Consider the following 12503-nt stretch of genomic DNA (forward strand, 5'->3'; position numbering starts at 1 on the left):
ACACAAATTCATATTCCAAGAAGAAATCTACACTGCGCCTCCAAAGTAGGTCCCACCGAGATTCGAACTCGGATCGCTGGATTCAAAGTCCAGAGTGCTAACCATTACACCATGGAACCCTTGAGCAATCTCATACGCTCTCCATTTTGTTGTATACATATGTCCGGAGGTTAAGCCCCCTTCCCCTTTAACCCTATTAAATTTGAATCTTAATAGAACTTACCCTGAGACCAACTCCAGAACATGTTGCATACCAAGGGGAAAGAAAGGGTCAAAAAGACCTCTCCAAGGCAAAATTAATGTATCTGCTGCAGGTTAGGCTGGTGGTGGGCTTTAGGAGAGAACAAATGATCCGAGAAGAGCACACTGGGCTCGCTGGCCTATGCCTTTCAAACTGCGTGCCCACAGATGTATTCTTTGCAGGACAAGAGTGCAGGAACTGTTTATGATGGAGGAAGTCCAGAGATGGTGCAAGCAGAATTGGAGTTTCAGGAGTGAGTAATGGGAGAACAGAAAATCAAGGTCTTTGGGGCCAAAATGGGATGCTGGCAATCACTGTGGAGGAGTAGAGATGAGGCCTGTTGAGAACTTTGAAGATGGGAGAAACTGGGAGAAATAGATACACCAGTGTTAAATTCCACAGGTGTTCTGAAGCATCCATGTCCTCTGAACTTGAAAACTTGTCTTTGGACAGAAAACTTTGACAAAGATGGTGTTGGGTGGGGTGGTCATAAGATGAATTTCCCTAATTGTCATGTACTGCTAAATTTGAGCAACGAGGACAACTTAGCCCCTCCCTCCTGCTCCTGGTAAAAGTACTTAGGGTTGCAGATATACTCTTTAAATACAGCTCTCTGCATCATCATTTTGCCTTGGCAATCGGCAGACCACGCAAACTACATCCACAAACAGCAAGTTAGCAGCTTCTGCTATCACTGGCCTTTGTGGCCATAAGACACAAATTCATATTCCAAGAAGAAATCTACGCTGAGCCTCCAAAGAAGGTCACGCTGACCACGCTCAATACATCCACAACCATCCATGTTAGCAGCCACTTCTGCTATCACTGGCCTTTGTGGCTGTGAGACACAAATTCATATTCCAAGAAGAAATCTACACTGGCCAAGCTCACTATATCCACAACCAGCCACGTTAGCAGCAGCTTCTGCTATCACTGGCCTTTGTGACCGTAAGACACAAATTCATATTCCAAGAAGAAATCTACACTGCGCCTCCAAAAGTTGGTCCCACCGAGATTTGAACTCGGATCGCTGGATTCAAAGTCCAGAGTGCTAACCATTACACCATGGAACCCTTGAGCAATCTCATACGCTCTCCATTTTGTTGTATACATATGTCCGGAGGTTAAGCCCCCTTCCCCTTTAACCCTATTAAATTTGAATCTTAATAGAACTTACCCTGAGACCAACTCCAGAACATGTTGCATACCAAGGGGAAAGAAAGGGTCAAAAAGACCTCTCCAAGGCAAAATTAATGTATCTGCTGCAGGTTAGGCTGGTGGTGGGCTTTAGGAGAGAACAAATGATCTGAGAAGAGCACACTGGGCTCGCTGGCCTATACCTTTCAAACTGCGTGCCCACAGATGTATTCTTTGCAGGACAAGAGTGCAGGAACTGTTTATGATGGAGGAAGTCCAGAGATGGTGCAAGCAGAATTGGAGTTTCAGGAGTGAGTAATGGGAGAACAGAAAATCAAGGTCTTTGGGGCCAAAATGGGATGCTGGCAATCACTGTGGAGGAGTAGAGATGAGGCCTGTTGAGAACTTTGAACATGGGAGAAACGGGGAGAAATAGATACACCAGTGTTAAATTCCACAGGTGTTCTGAAGCATCCATGTCCTCTGAACTTGAAAACTTGTCTTTGGACAGAAAACTTTGACAAAGATGGTGTTGGGTGGGGTGGTCATAAGATGAATTTCCCTAATTGTCATGTACTGCTAAATTTGAGCAACGAGGACAACTTAGCTTCTCCCTCCTGCTCCTGGTAAAAGTACTTAGGGTTGCAGATATACTCTTTAAATACAGCTCTCTGCGTCATCATTTTGCCTTGGCAATCGGCTGACCACGCAAACTACATCCATAAACAGCAAGTTAGCAGCTTCTGCTATCACTGGCCTTTGTGGCCATAAGACACAAATTCATATTCCAAGAAGAAATCTACGCTGAGCCTCCAAAGAAGGTCACGCTGACCACGCTCAATACATCCACAACCAGCCACTTCTGCTATCACTGGCCTTTGTGGCCATAAGACACAAATTCATATTCCAAGAAGAAATCTACGCTGAGCCTCCAAAGAAGGTCACGCTGACCACGCTCAATACATCCACAACCAGCCATGTTAGCAGCCACTTCTGCTATCACTGGCCTTTGTGGCTGTGAGACACAAATTCATATTCTAAGAAGAAATCTACACTGGCCACGCTCACTATATCCACAACCAGCCACATTAGCAGCAGCTTCTGCTATCACTGGCCTTTGTGACCGTAAGACACAAATTCATATTCCAAGAAGAAATCTACACTGCGCCTCCAAAGTAGGTCTTACCGAGATTCGAACTCGGATCGCTGGATTCAAAGTCCAGAGTGCTAACCATTACACCATGGAAGCCTTGAGCAATCTTGTACGCTCTCCATTTTGTTGTATACATATGTCCAGAGGTTAAGCCCCCTTCCCCTTTAACCCTATTAAATTTGAATCTTAATAGAACTTACCCTGAGACCAACTCCAGAACATGTTGCATACCAAGGGGAAAGAAAGGGTCAAAAAGACCTCTCCAAGGCAAAATTAATATATCTGCTGCAGGTTAGGCTGGTGGTGGGCTTTAGGAGAGAACAAATGATCTGAGAAGAGCACACTGGGCTCGCTGGTCTATGCCTTTCAAACTGCGTGCCCACAGATGTATTCTTTGCAGGACAAGAGTGCAGGAACTGTTTATGATGGAGGAAGTCCAGAGATGGTGCAAGCAGAATTGGAGTTTCAGGAGTGAGTAATGGGAGAACAGAAAATCAAGGTCTTTGGGGCCAAAATGGGATGCTAGCAATCACTGTGGAGGAGTAGAGATGAGGCCTGTTGAGAACTTTGAACATGGGAGAAACTGGGAGAAATAGATACACCAGTGTTAAATTCCACAGGTGTTCTGAAGCATCCATGTCCTCTGAACTTGAAAACTTGTCTTTGGACAGAAAACTTTGACAAAGATGGTGTTGGGTGGGGTGGTCATAAGATGAATTTCCCTAATTGTCATGTACTGCTAAATTTGAGCAACGAGGAGAACTTAGCCCCTCCCTCCTGCTCCTGGTAAAAGTACTTAGGGTTGCAGATATACTCTTTAAATACAGCTCTCTGCGTCATCATTTTGCCTTGGCAATCGGCTGACCACGCAAACTACATCCACAAACAGCAAGTTAGCAGCTTCTGCTATCACTGGCCTTTGTGGCCATAAGACACAAATTCATATTCCAAGAAGAAATCTATGCTGAGCCTCCAAAGAAGGTCACGCTGACCACGCTCAATACATCCACAACCAGCCATGTTAGCAGCCACTTCTGCTATCACTGGCCTTTGTGGCTGTGAGACACAAATTCATATTCCAAGAAGAAATCTACACTGGCCACGCTCACTATATCCACAACCAGCCACGTTAGCAGCAGCTTCTGCTATCACTGGCCTTTGTGACCGTAAGACACAAATTCATATTCCAAGAAGAAATCTACACTGCGCCTCCAAAGTAGGTCCCACCGAGATTTGAACTCGGATCGCTGGATTCAAAGTCCAGAGTGCTAACCATTACACCATGGAACCCTTGAGCAATCTCATATGCTCTCCATTTTGTTGTATACATATGTCCGGAGGTTAAGCCCCCTTCCCCTTTAACCCTATTAAATTTGAATCTTAATAGAACTTACCCTGAGACCAACTCCAGAACATGTTGCATACCAAGGGGAAAGAAAGGGTCAAAAAGACCTCTCCAAGGCAAAATTAATGTATCTGCTGCAGGTTAGGCTGGTGGTGGGCTTTAGGAGAGAACAAATGATCTGAGAAGAGCACACTGGGCTCGCTGGCCTATGCCTTTCAAACTGCGTGCCCACAGATGTATTCTTTGCAGGACAAGAGTGCAGGAACTGTTTATGATGGAGGAAGTCCAGAGATGGTGCAAGCAGAATTGGAGTTTCAGGAGTGAGTAATGGGAGAATAGAAAATCAAGGTCTTTGGGGCCAAAATGGGATGCTGGCAATCACTGTGGAGGAGTAGAGATGAGGCCTGTTGAGAACTTTGAAGATGGGAGAAACTGGGAGAAATAGATACACCAGTGTTAAATTCCACAGGTGTTCTGAAGCATCCATGTCCTCTGAACTTGAAAACTTGTCTTTGGACAGAAAACTTTGACAAAGATGGTGTTGGGTGGGGTGGTCATAAGATGAATTTCTCTAATTGTCATGTACTGCTAAATTTGGGCAACGAGGACAACTTAGCCCCTCCCTCCTGCTCCTGGTAAAAGTACTTAGGGTTGCAGATATACTCTTTAAATACAGCTCTCTGCATCATCATTTTGCCTTGGCAATCGGCAGACCACGCAAACTACATCCACAAACAGCAAGTTAGCAGCTTCTGCTATCACTGGCCTTTGTGGCCATAAGACACAAATTCATATTCCAAGAAGAAATCTATGCTGAGCCTCCAAAGAAGGTCACGCTGACCACGCTCTATACATCCACAACCATCCATGTTAGCAGCCACTTCTGCTATCACTGGCCTTTGTGGCTGTGAGACACAAATTCATATTCCAAGAAGAAATCTACACTGGCCACGCTCACTATATCCACAACCAGCCACGTTAGCAGCAGCTTCTGCTATCACTGGCCTTTGTGACCGTAAGACACAAATTCATATTCCAAGAAGAAATCTACACTGCGCCTCCAAAGTAGGTCCCACCGAGATTCGAACTCGGATCGCTGGATTCAAAGTCCAGAGTGCTAACCATTACACCATGGAACCCTTGAGCAATCTCATACTCTCTCCATTTTGTTGTATACATATGTCCGGAGGTTAAGCCCCCTTCCCCTTTAACCCTATTAAATTTGAATCTTAATAGAACTTACCCTGAGACCAACTCCAGAACATGTTGCATACCAAGGGGAAAGAAAGGGTCAAAAAGACCTCTCCAAGGCAAAATTAATGTATCTGCTGCAGGTTAGGCTGGTGGTGGGCTTTAGGAGAGAACAAATGATCTGAGAAGAGCACACTGGGCTCGCTGGCCTATACCTTTCAAACTGCGTGCCCACAGATGTATTCTTTGCAGGACAAGAGTGCAGGAACTGTTTATGATGGAGGAAGTCCAGAGATGGTGCAAGCAGAATTGGAGTTTCAGGAGTGAGTAATGGGAGAACAGAAAATCAAGGTCTTTGGGGCCAAAATGGGATGCTGGCAATCACTGTGGAGGAATAGAGATGAGGCCTGTTGAGAACTTTGAAGATGGGAGAAACTGGGAGAAATAGATACACCAGTGTTAAATTCCACAGGTGTTCTGAAGCATCCATGTACTCTGAACTTGAAAACTTGTCTTTGGACAGAAAACTTTGACAAAGATGGTGTTGGGTGGGGTGGTCATAAGATGAATTTCCCTAATTGTCATGTACTGCTAAATTTGGGCAACGAGGACAACTTAGCCCCTCCCTCCTGCTCCTGGTAAAAGTACTTAGGGTTGCAGATATACTCTTTAAATACAGCTCTCTGCATCATCATTTTGCCTTGGCAATCGGCAGACCACGCAAACTACATCCACAAACAGCAAGTTAGCAGCTTCTGCTATCACTGGCCTTTGTGGCCATAAGACACAAATTCATATTCCAAGAAGAAATCTATGCTGAGCCTCCAAAGAAGGTCACGCTGACCACGCTCAATACATCCACAACCATCCATGTTAGCAGCCACTTCTGCTATCACTGGCCTTTGTGGCTGTGAGACACAAATTCATATTCCAAGAAGAAATCTACACTGGCCACGCTCACTATATCCACAACCAGCCACGTTAGCAGCAGCTTCTGCTATCACTGGCCTTTGTGACCGTAAGACACAAATTCATATTCCAAGAAGAAATCTACACTGCGCCTCCAAAGTAGGTCCCACCGAGATTCGAACTCGGATCGCTGGATTCAAAGTCCAGAGTGCTAACCATTACACCATGGAACCCTTGAGCAATCTCATACTCTCTCCATTTTGTTGTATACATATGTCCGGAGGTTAAGCCCCCTTCCCCTTTAACCCTATTAAATTTGAATCTTAATAGAACTTACCCTGAGACCAACTCCAGAACATGTTGCATACCAAGGGGAAAGAAAGGGTCAAAAAGACCTCTCCAAGGCAAAATTAATGTATCTGCTGCAGGTTAGGCTGGTGGTGGGCTTTAGGAGAGAACAAATGATCTGAGAAGAGCACACTGGGCTCGCTGGCCTATACCTTTCAAACTGCGTGCCCACAGATGTATTCTTTGCAGCACAAGAGTGCAGGAACTGTTTATGATGGAGGAAGTCCAGAGATGGTGCAAGCAGAATTGGAGTTTCAGGAGTGAGTAATGGGAGAACAGAAAATCAAGGTCTTTGGGGCCAAAATGGGATGCTGGCAATCACTGTGGAGGAATAGAGATGAGGCCTGTTGAGAACTTTGAAGATGGGAGAAACTGGGAGAAATAGATACACCAGTGTTAAATTCCACAGGTGTTCTGAAGCATCCATGTACTCTGAACTTGAAAACTTGTCTTTGGACAGAAAACTTTGACAAAGATGGTGTTGGGTGGGGTGGTCATAAGATGAATTTCCCTAATTGTCATGTACTGCTAAATTTGAGCAACGAGGACAACTTAGCTTCTCCCTCCTGCTCCTGGTAAAAGTACTTAGGGTTGCAGATATACTCTTTAAATACAGCTCTCTGCGTCATCATTTTGCCTTGGCAATCGGCTGACCACGCAAACTACATCCACAAACAGCAAGTTAGCAGCTTCTGCTATCACTGGCCTTTGTGGCCATAAGACACAAATTCATATTCCAAGAAGAAATCTACGCTGAGCCTCCAAAGAAGGTCACGCTGACCACGCTCAATACATCCACAACCAGCCATGTTAGCAGCCACTTCTGCTATCACTGGCCTTTGTGGCTGTGAGACACAAATTCATATTCCAAGAAGAAATCTACACTGCACCTCCAAAGTAGGTCCCACCGAGATTCAAACTCGGATCGCTGGATTCAAAGTCCAGAGTGCTAACCATTACACCATGGAACCCTTGAGCAATCTCATACGCTCTCCATTTTGTTGTATACATATGTCCGGAGGTTAAGCCCCCTTCCCCTTTAACCCTATTAAATTTGAATCTTAATAGAACTTACCCTGAGACCAACTCCAGAACATGTTGCATACCAAGGGGAAAGAAAGGGTCAAAAAGACCTCTCCAAGGCAAAATTAATATATCTGCTGCAGGTTAGGCTGGTGGTGGGCTTTAGGAGAGAACAAATGATCTGAGAAGAGCACACTGGGCTCGCTGGTCTATGCCTTTCAAACTGCGTGCCCACAGATGTATTCTTTGCAGGACAAGAGTGCAGGAACTGTTTATGATGGAGGAAGTCCAGAGATGGTGCAAGCAGAATTGGAGTTTCAGGAGTGAGTAATTGGAGAACAGGAAATCAAGGTCTTTGGGGCCAAAATGGGATGCTGGCAATCACTGTGGAGGAGTAGAGATGAGGCCTGTTGAGAACTTTGAAGATGGGAGAAACTGGGAGAAATAGATATACCAGTGTTAAATTCCACAGGTGTTCTGAAGCATCCATGTCCTCTGAACTTGAAAACTTGTCTTTGGACAGAAAACTTTGACAAAGATGGTGTTGGGTGGGGTGGTCATAAGATGAATTTCCCTAATTGTCATGTACTGCTAAATTTGAGCAACGAGGAGAACTGAGCCCCTCCCTCCTGCTCCTGGTAAAAGTACTTAGGGTTGCAGATATACTCTTTAAATACAGCTCTCTGCGTCATCATTTTGCCTTGGCAATCGGCTGACCACGCAAACTACATCCACAAACAGCAAGTTAGCAGCTTCTGTTATCACTGGCCTTTGTGGCCATAAGACACAAATTCATATTCCAAGAAGAAATCTATGCTGAGCCTCCAAAGAAGGTCATGCTGACCACGCTCAATACATCCACAACCAGCCATTTCTGCTATCACTGGCCTTTGTGGCTGTGAGACACAAATTCATATTCCAAGAAGAAATCTACACTGGCCACGCTCACTATATCCACAACCAGCCACGTTAGCAGCAGCTTCTGCTATCACTGGCCTTTGTGACCGTAAGACACAAATTCATATTCCAAGAAGAAATCTACACTGCGCCTCCAAAGTAGGTCCCACCGAGATTTGAACTCGGATCACTGGATTCAAAGTCCAGAGTGCTAACCATTACGCTATGGAACCCTTGAGCAATCTCATACCCTCTCCATTTTGTTGTATACATATGTCCGGAGGTTAAGCCCCCTTCCCCTTTAACCCTATTAAATTTGAATCTTAATAGAACTTACCCTGAGACCAACTCCAGAACATGTTGCATACCAAGGGGAAAGAAAGGGTCAAAAAGACCTCTCCAAGGCAAAATTAATGTATCTGCTGCAGGTTAGGCTGGTGGTGGGCTTTAGGAGAGAACAAATGATCTGAGAAGAGCACACTGGGCTCGCTGGCCTATGCCTTTCAAACTGCATGCCCACAGATGTATTCTTTGCAGGACAAGAGTGCAGGAACTGTTTATGATGGAGGAAGTCCAGAGATGGTGCAAGCAGAATTGGAGTTTCAGGAGCGAGTAATGGGAGAACAGGAAATCAAGGTCTTTGGGGCCAAAATAGGATGCTGGCAATCACTGTGGAGGAGTAGAGATGAGACCTGTTGAGAACTTTGAACATGGGAGAAACTGGGAGAAATAGATACACCAGTGTTAAATTCCAAAGGTGTTCTGAAGCATCCATGTCCTCTGAACTTGAAAACTTGTCTTTGGACAGAAAACTTTGACAAAGATGGTGTTGGGTGGGGTGGTCATAAGATGAATTTCCCTAATTGTCATGTACTGCTAAATTTGAGCAACGAGGAGAACTTAGCCCCTCCCTCCTGCTCCTGGTAAAAGTACTTAGGGTTGCAGATATACTCTTTAAATACAGCTCTCTGCGTCATCATTTTGCCTTGGCAATCGGCAGACCACGCAAACTACATCCACAAACAGCAAGTTAGCAGCTTCTGCTATCACTGGCCTTTGTGGCCATAAGACACAAATTCATATTCCAAGAAGAAATCTACGCTGAGCCTCCAAAGAAGGTCACGCTGACCACGCTCAATACATCCACAACCATCCATGTTAGCAGCCACTTCTGCTATCACTGGCCTTTGTGGCTGTGAGACACAAATTCATATTCTAAGAAGAAATCTACACTGGCCACGCTCACTATATCCACAACCAGCCACATTAGCAGCAGCTTCTGCTATCACTGGCCTTTGTGACCGTAAGACACAAATTCATATTCCAAGAAGAAATCTACACTGCGCCTCCAAAGTAGGTCCCACCGAGATTCGAACTCGGATCGCTGGATTCAAAGTCCAGAGTGCTAACCATTACACCATGGAACCCTTGAGCAATCTCATACGCTCTCCATTTTGTTGTATACATATGTCCGGAGGTTAAGCCCCCTTCCCCTTTAACCCTATTAAATTTGAATCTTAATAGAACTTACCCTGAGACCAACTCCAGAACATGTTGCATACCAAGGGGAAAGAAAGGGTCAAAAAGACCTCTCCAAGGCAAAATTAATATATCTGCTGCAGGTTAGGCTGGTGGTGGGCTTTAGGAGAGAACAAATGATCTGAGAAGAGCACACTGGGCTCGCTGGTCTATGCCTTTCAAACTGCGTGCCCACAGATGTATTCTTTGCAGGACAAGAGTGCAGGAACTGTTTATGATGGAGGAAGTCCAGAGATGGTGCAAGCAGAATTGGAGTTTCAGGAGTGAGTAATGGGAGAACAGAAAATCAAGGTCTTTGGGGCCAAAATGGGATGCTAGCAATCACTGTGGAGGAGTAGAGATGAGGCCTGTTGAGAACTTTGAACATGGGAGAAACTGGGAGAAATAGATACACCAGTGTTAAATTCCACAGGTGTTCTGAAGCATCCATGTCCTCTGAACTTGAAAACTTGTCTTTGGACAGAAAACTTTGACAAAGATGGTGTTGGGTGGGGTGGTCATAAGATGAATTTCCCTAATTGTCATGTACTGCTAAATTTGAGCAACGAGGAGAACTTAGCCCCTCCCTCCTGCTCCTGGTAAAAGTACTTAGGGTTGCAGATATACTCTTTAAAGCCAGCTCTCTGCGTCATCATTTTGCCTTGGCAATCGGCTGACCACGCAAACTACATCCACAAACAGCAAGTTAGCAGCTTCTGCTATCACTGGCCTTTGTGGCCATAAGACACAAATTCATATTCCAAGAAGAAATCTATGCTGAGCCTCCAAAGAAGGTCACGCTGACCACGCTCAATACATCCACAACCAGCCATGTTAGCAGCCACTTCTGCTATCACTGGCCTTTGTGGCTGTGAGACACAAATTCATATTCCAAGAAGAAATCTACACTGGCCACGCTCACTATATCCACAACCAGCCACGTTAGCAGCAGCTTCTGCTATCACTGGCCTTTGTGACCGTAAGACACAAATTCATATTCCAAGAAGAAATCTACACTGCGCCTCCAAAGTAGGTCCCACCGAGATTTGAACTCGGATCGCTGGATTCAAAGTCCAGAGTGCTAACCATTACACCATGGAACCCTTGAGCAATCTCATATGCTCTCCATTTTGTTGTATACATATGTCCGGAGGTTAAGCCCCCTTCCCCTTTAACCCTATTAAATTTGAATCTTAATAGAACTTACCCTGAGACCAACTCCAGAACATGTTGCATACCAAGGGGAAAGAAAGGGTCAAAAAGACCTCTCCAAGGCAAAATTAATGTATCTGCTGCAGGTTAGGCTGGTGGTGGGCTTTAGGAGAGAACAAATGATCTGAGAAGAGCACACTGGGCTCGCTGGCCTATGCCTTTCAAACTGCGTGCCCACAGATGTATTCTTTGCAGGACAAGAGTGCAGGAACTGTTTATGATGGAGGAAGTCCAGAGATGGTGCAAGCAGAATTGGAGTTTCAGGAGTGAGTAATGGGAGAACAGAAAATCAAGGTCTTTGGGGCCAAAATGGGATGCTGGCAATCACTGTGGAGGAGTAGAGATGAGGCCTGTTGAGAACTTTGAAGATGGGAGAAACTGGGAGAAATAGATACACCAGTGTTAAATTCCACAGGTGTTCTGAAGCATCCATGTCCTCTGAACTTGAAAACTTGTCTTTGGACAGAAAACTTTGACAAAGATGGTGTTGGGTGGGGTGGTCATAAGATGAATTTCCCTAATTGTCATGTACTGCTAAATTTGGGCAACGAGGAGAACTTAGCCCCTCCCTCCTGCTCCTGGTAAAAGTACTTAGGGTTGCAGATATACTCTTTAAATACAGCTCTCTGCGTCATCATTTTGCCTTGGCAATCGGCTGACCACGCAAACTACATCCACAAACAGCAAGTTAGCAGCTTCTGCTATCACTGGCCTTTGTGGCCATAAGACACAAATTCATATTCCAAGAAGAAATCTATGCTGAGCCTCCAAAGAAGGTCACGCTGACCACGCTCAATACATCCACAACCAGCCATGTTAGCAGCCACTTCTGCTATCACTGGCCTTTGTGGCTGTGAGACACAAATTCATATTCCAAGAAGAAATCTACACTGGCCACGCTCACTATATCCACAACCAGCCACGTTAGCAGCAGCTTCTGCTATCACTGGCCTTTGTGACCGTAAGACACAAATTCATATTCCAAGAAGAAATCTACACTGCGCCTCCAAAGTAGGTCCCACCGAGATTTGAACTCGGATCGCTGGATTCAAAGTCCAGAGTGCTAACCATTACACCATGGAACCCTTGAGCAATCTCATATGCTCTCCATTTTGTTGTATACATATGTCCGGAGGTTAAGCCCCCTTCCCCTTTAACCCTATTAAATTTGAATCTTAATAGAACTTACCCTGAGACCAACTCCAGAACATGTTGCATACCAAGGGGAAAGAAAGGGTCAAAAAGACCTCTCCAAGGCAAAATTAATGTATCTGCTGCAGGTTAGGCTGGTGGTGGGCTTTAGGAGAGAACAAATGATCTGAGAAGAGCACACTGGGCTCGCTGGCCTATGCCTTTCAAACTGCGTGCCCACAGATGTATTCTTTGCAGGACAAGAGTGCAGGAACTGTTTATGATGGAGGAAGTCCAGAGATGGTGCAAGCAGAATTGGAGTTTCAGGAGTGAGTAATGGGAGAACAGAAAATCAAGGTCTTTGGGGCCAAAATGGGATGCTGGCAATCACTGTGGAG

General features: G+C 45.1%; 10 non-coding genes across 10 annotated transcripts; all 10 read right to left on the minus strand.

Moving 5' to 3' along the window:
* Positions 1-47: 47 nt before the first annotated feature.
* On the minus strand, positions 48-119 carry TRNAQ-UUG (transfer RNA glutamine (anticodon UUG)). The gene has a single exon. It is a non-coding gene; the product is annotated as a tRNA-Gln (tRNA).
* A 1123-nt stretch (positions 120-1242) lies between these two features.
* On the minus strand, positions 1243-1314 carry TRNAQ-UUG (transfer RNA glutamine (anticodon UUG)). Its single transcript has one exon. It is a non-coding gene; the product is annotated as a tRNA-Gln (tRNA).
* A 2435-nt stretch (positions 1315-3749) lies between these two features.
* TRNAQ-UUG (transfer RNA glutamine (anticodon UUG)) lies at positions 3750-3821 on the minus strand. Its single transcript has one exon. It is a non-coding gene; the product is annotated as a tRNA-Gln (tRNA).
* A 1122-nt stretch (positions 3822-4943) lies between these two features.
* Positions 4944-5015, minus strand: TRNAQ-UUG (transfer RNA glutamine (anticodon UUG)). Its single transcript has one exon. It is a non-coding gene; the product is annotated as a tRNA-Gln (tRNA).
* A 1122-nt stretch (positions 5016-6137) lies between these two features.
* TRNAQ-UUG (transfer RNA glutamine (anticodon UUG)) lies at positions 6138-6209 on the minus strand. Its single transcript has one exon. It is a non-coding gene; the product is annotated as a tRNA-Gln (tRNA).
* A 1014-nt stretch (positions 6210-7223) lies between these two features.
* TRNAQ-UUG (transfer RNA glutamine (anticodon UUG)) lies at positions 7224-7295 on the minus strand. Its single transcript has one exon. It is a non-coding gene; the product is annotated as a tRNA-Gln (tRNA).
* A 1110-nt stretch (positions 7296-8405) lies between these two features.
* TRNAQ-UUG (transfer RNA glutamine (anticodon UUG)) lies at positions 8406-8477 on the minus strand. Its single transcript has one exon. It is a non-coding gene; the product is annotated as a tRNA-Gln (tRNA).
* A 1122-nt stretch (positions 8478-9599) lies between these two features.
* Positions 9600-9671, minus strand: TRNAQ-UUG (transfer RNA glutamine (anticodon UUG)). Its single transcript has one exon. It is a non-coding gene; the product is annotated as a tRNA-Gln (tRNA).
* Positions 9672-10793: 1122 nt separating this feature from the next.
* On the minus strand, positions 10794-10865 carry TRNAQ-UUG (transfer RNA glutamine (anticodon UUG)). Its single transcript has one exon. It is a non-coding gene; the product is annotated as a tRNA-Gln (tRNA).
* Positions 10866-11987: 1122 nt separating this feature from the next.
* Positions 11988-12059, minus strand: TRNAQ-UUG (transfer RNA glutamine (anticodon UUG)). The gene has a single exon. It is a non-coding gene; the product is annotated as a tRNA-Gln (tRNA).
* Between the last annotated feature and the right edge of the window lie 444 nt (positions 12060-12503).

The sequence above is a fragment of the Aquarana catesbeiana genome, linkage group LG04 (assembly GCF_042186555.1).
Source record: "Aquarana catesbeiana isolate 2022-GZ linkage group LG04, ASM4218655v1, whole genome shotgun sequence".
NCBI classification, from domain to species: domain Eukaryota; kingdom Metazoa; phylum Chordata; class Amphibia; order Anura; family Ranidae; genus Aquarana; species Aquarana catesbeiana.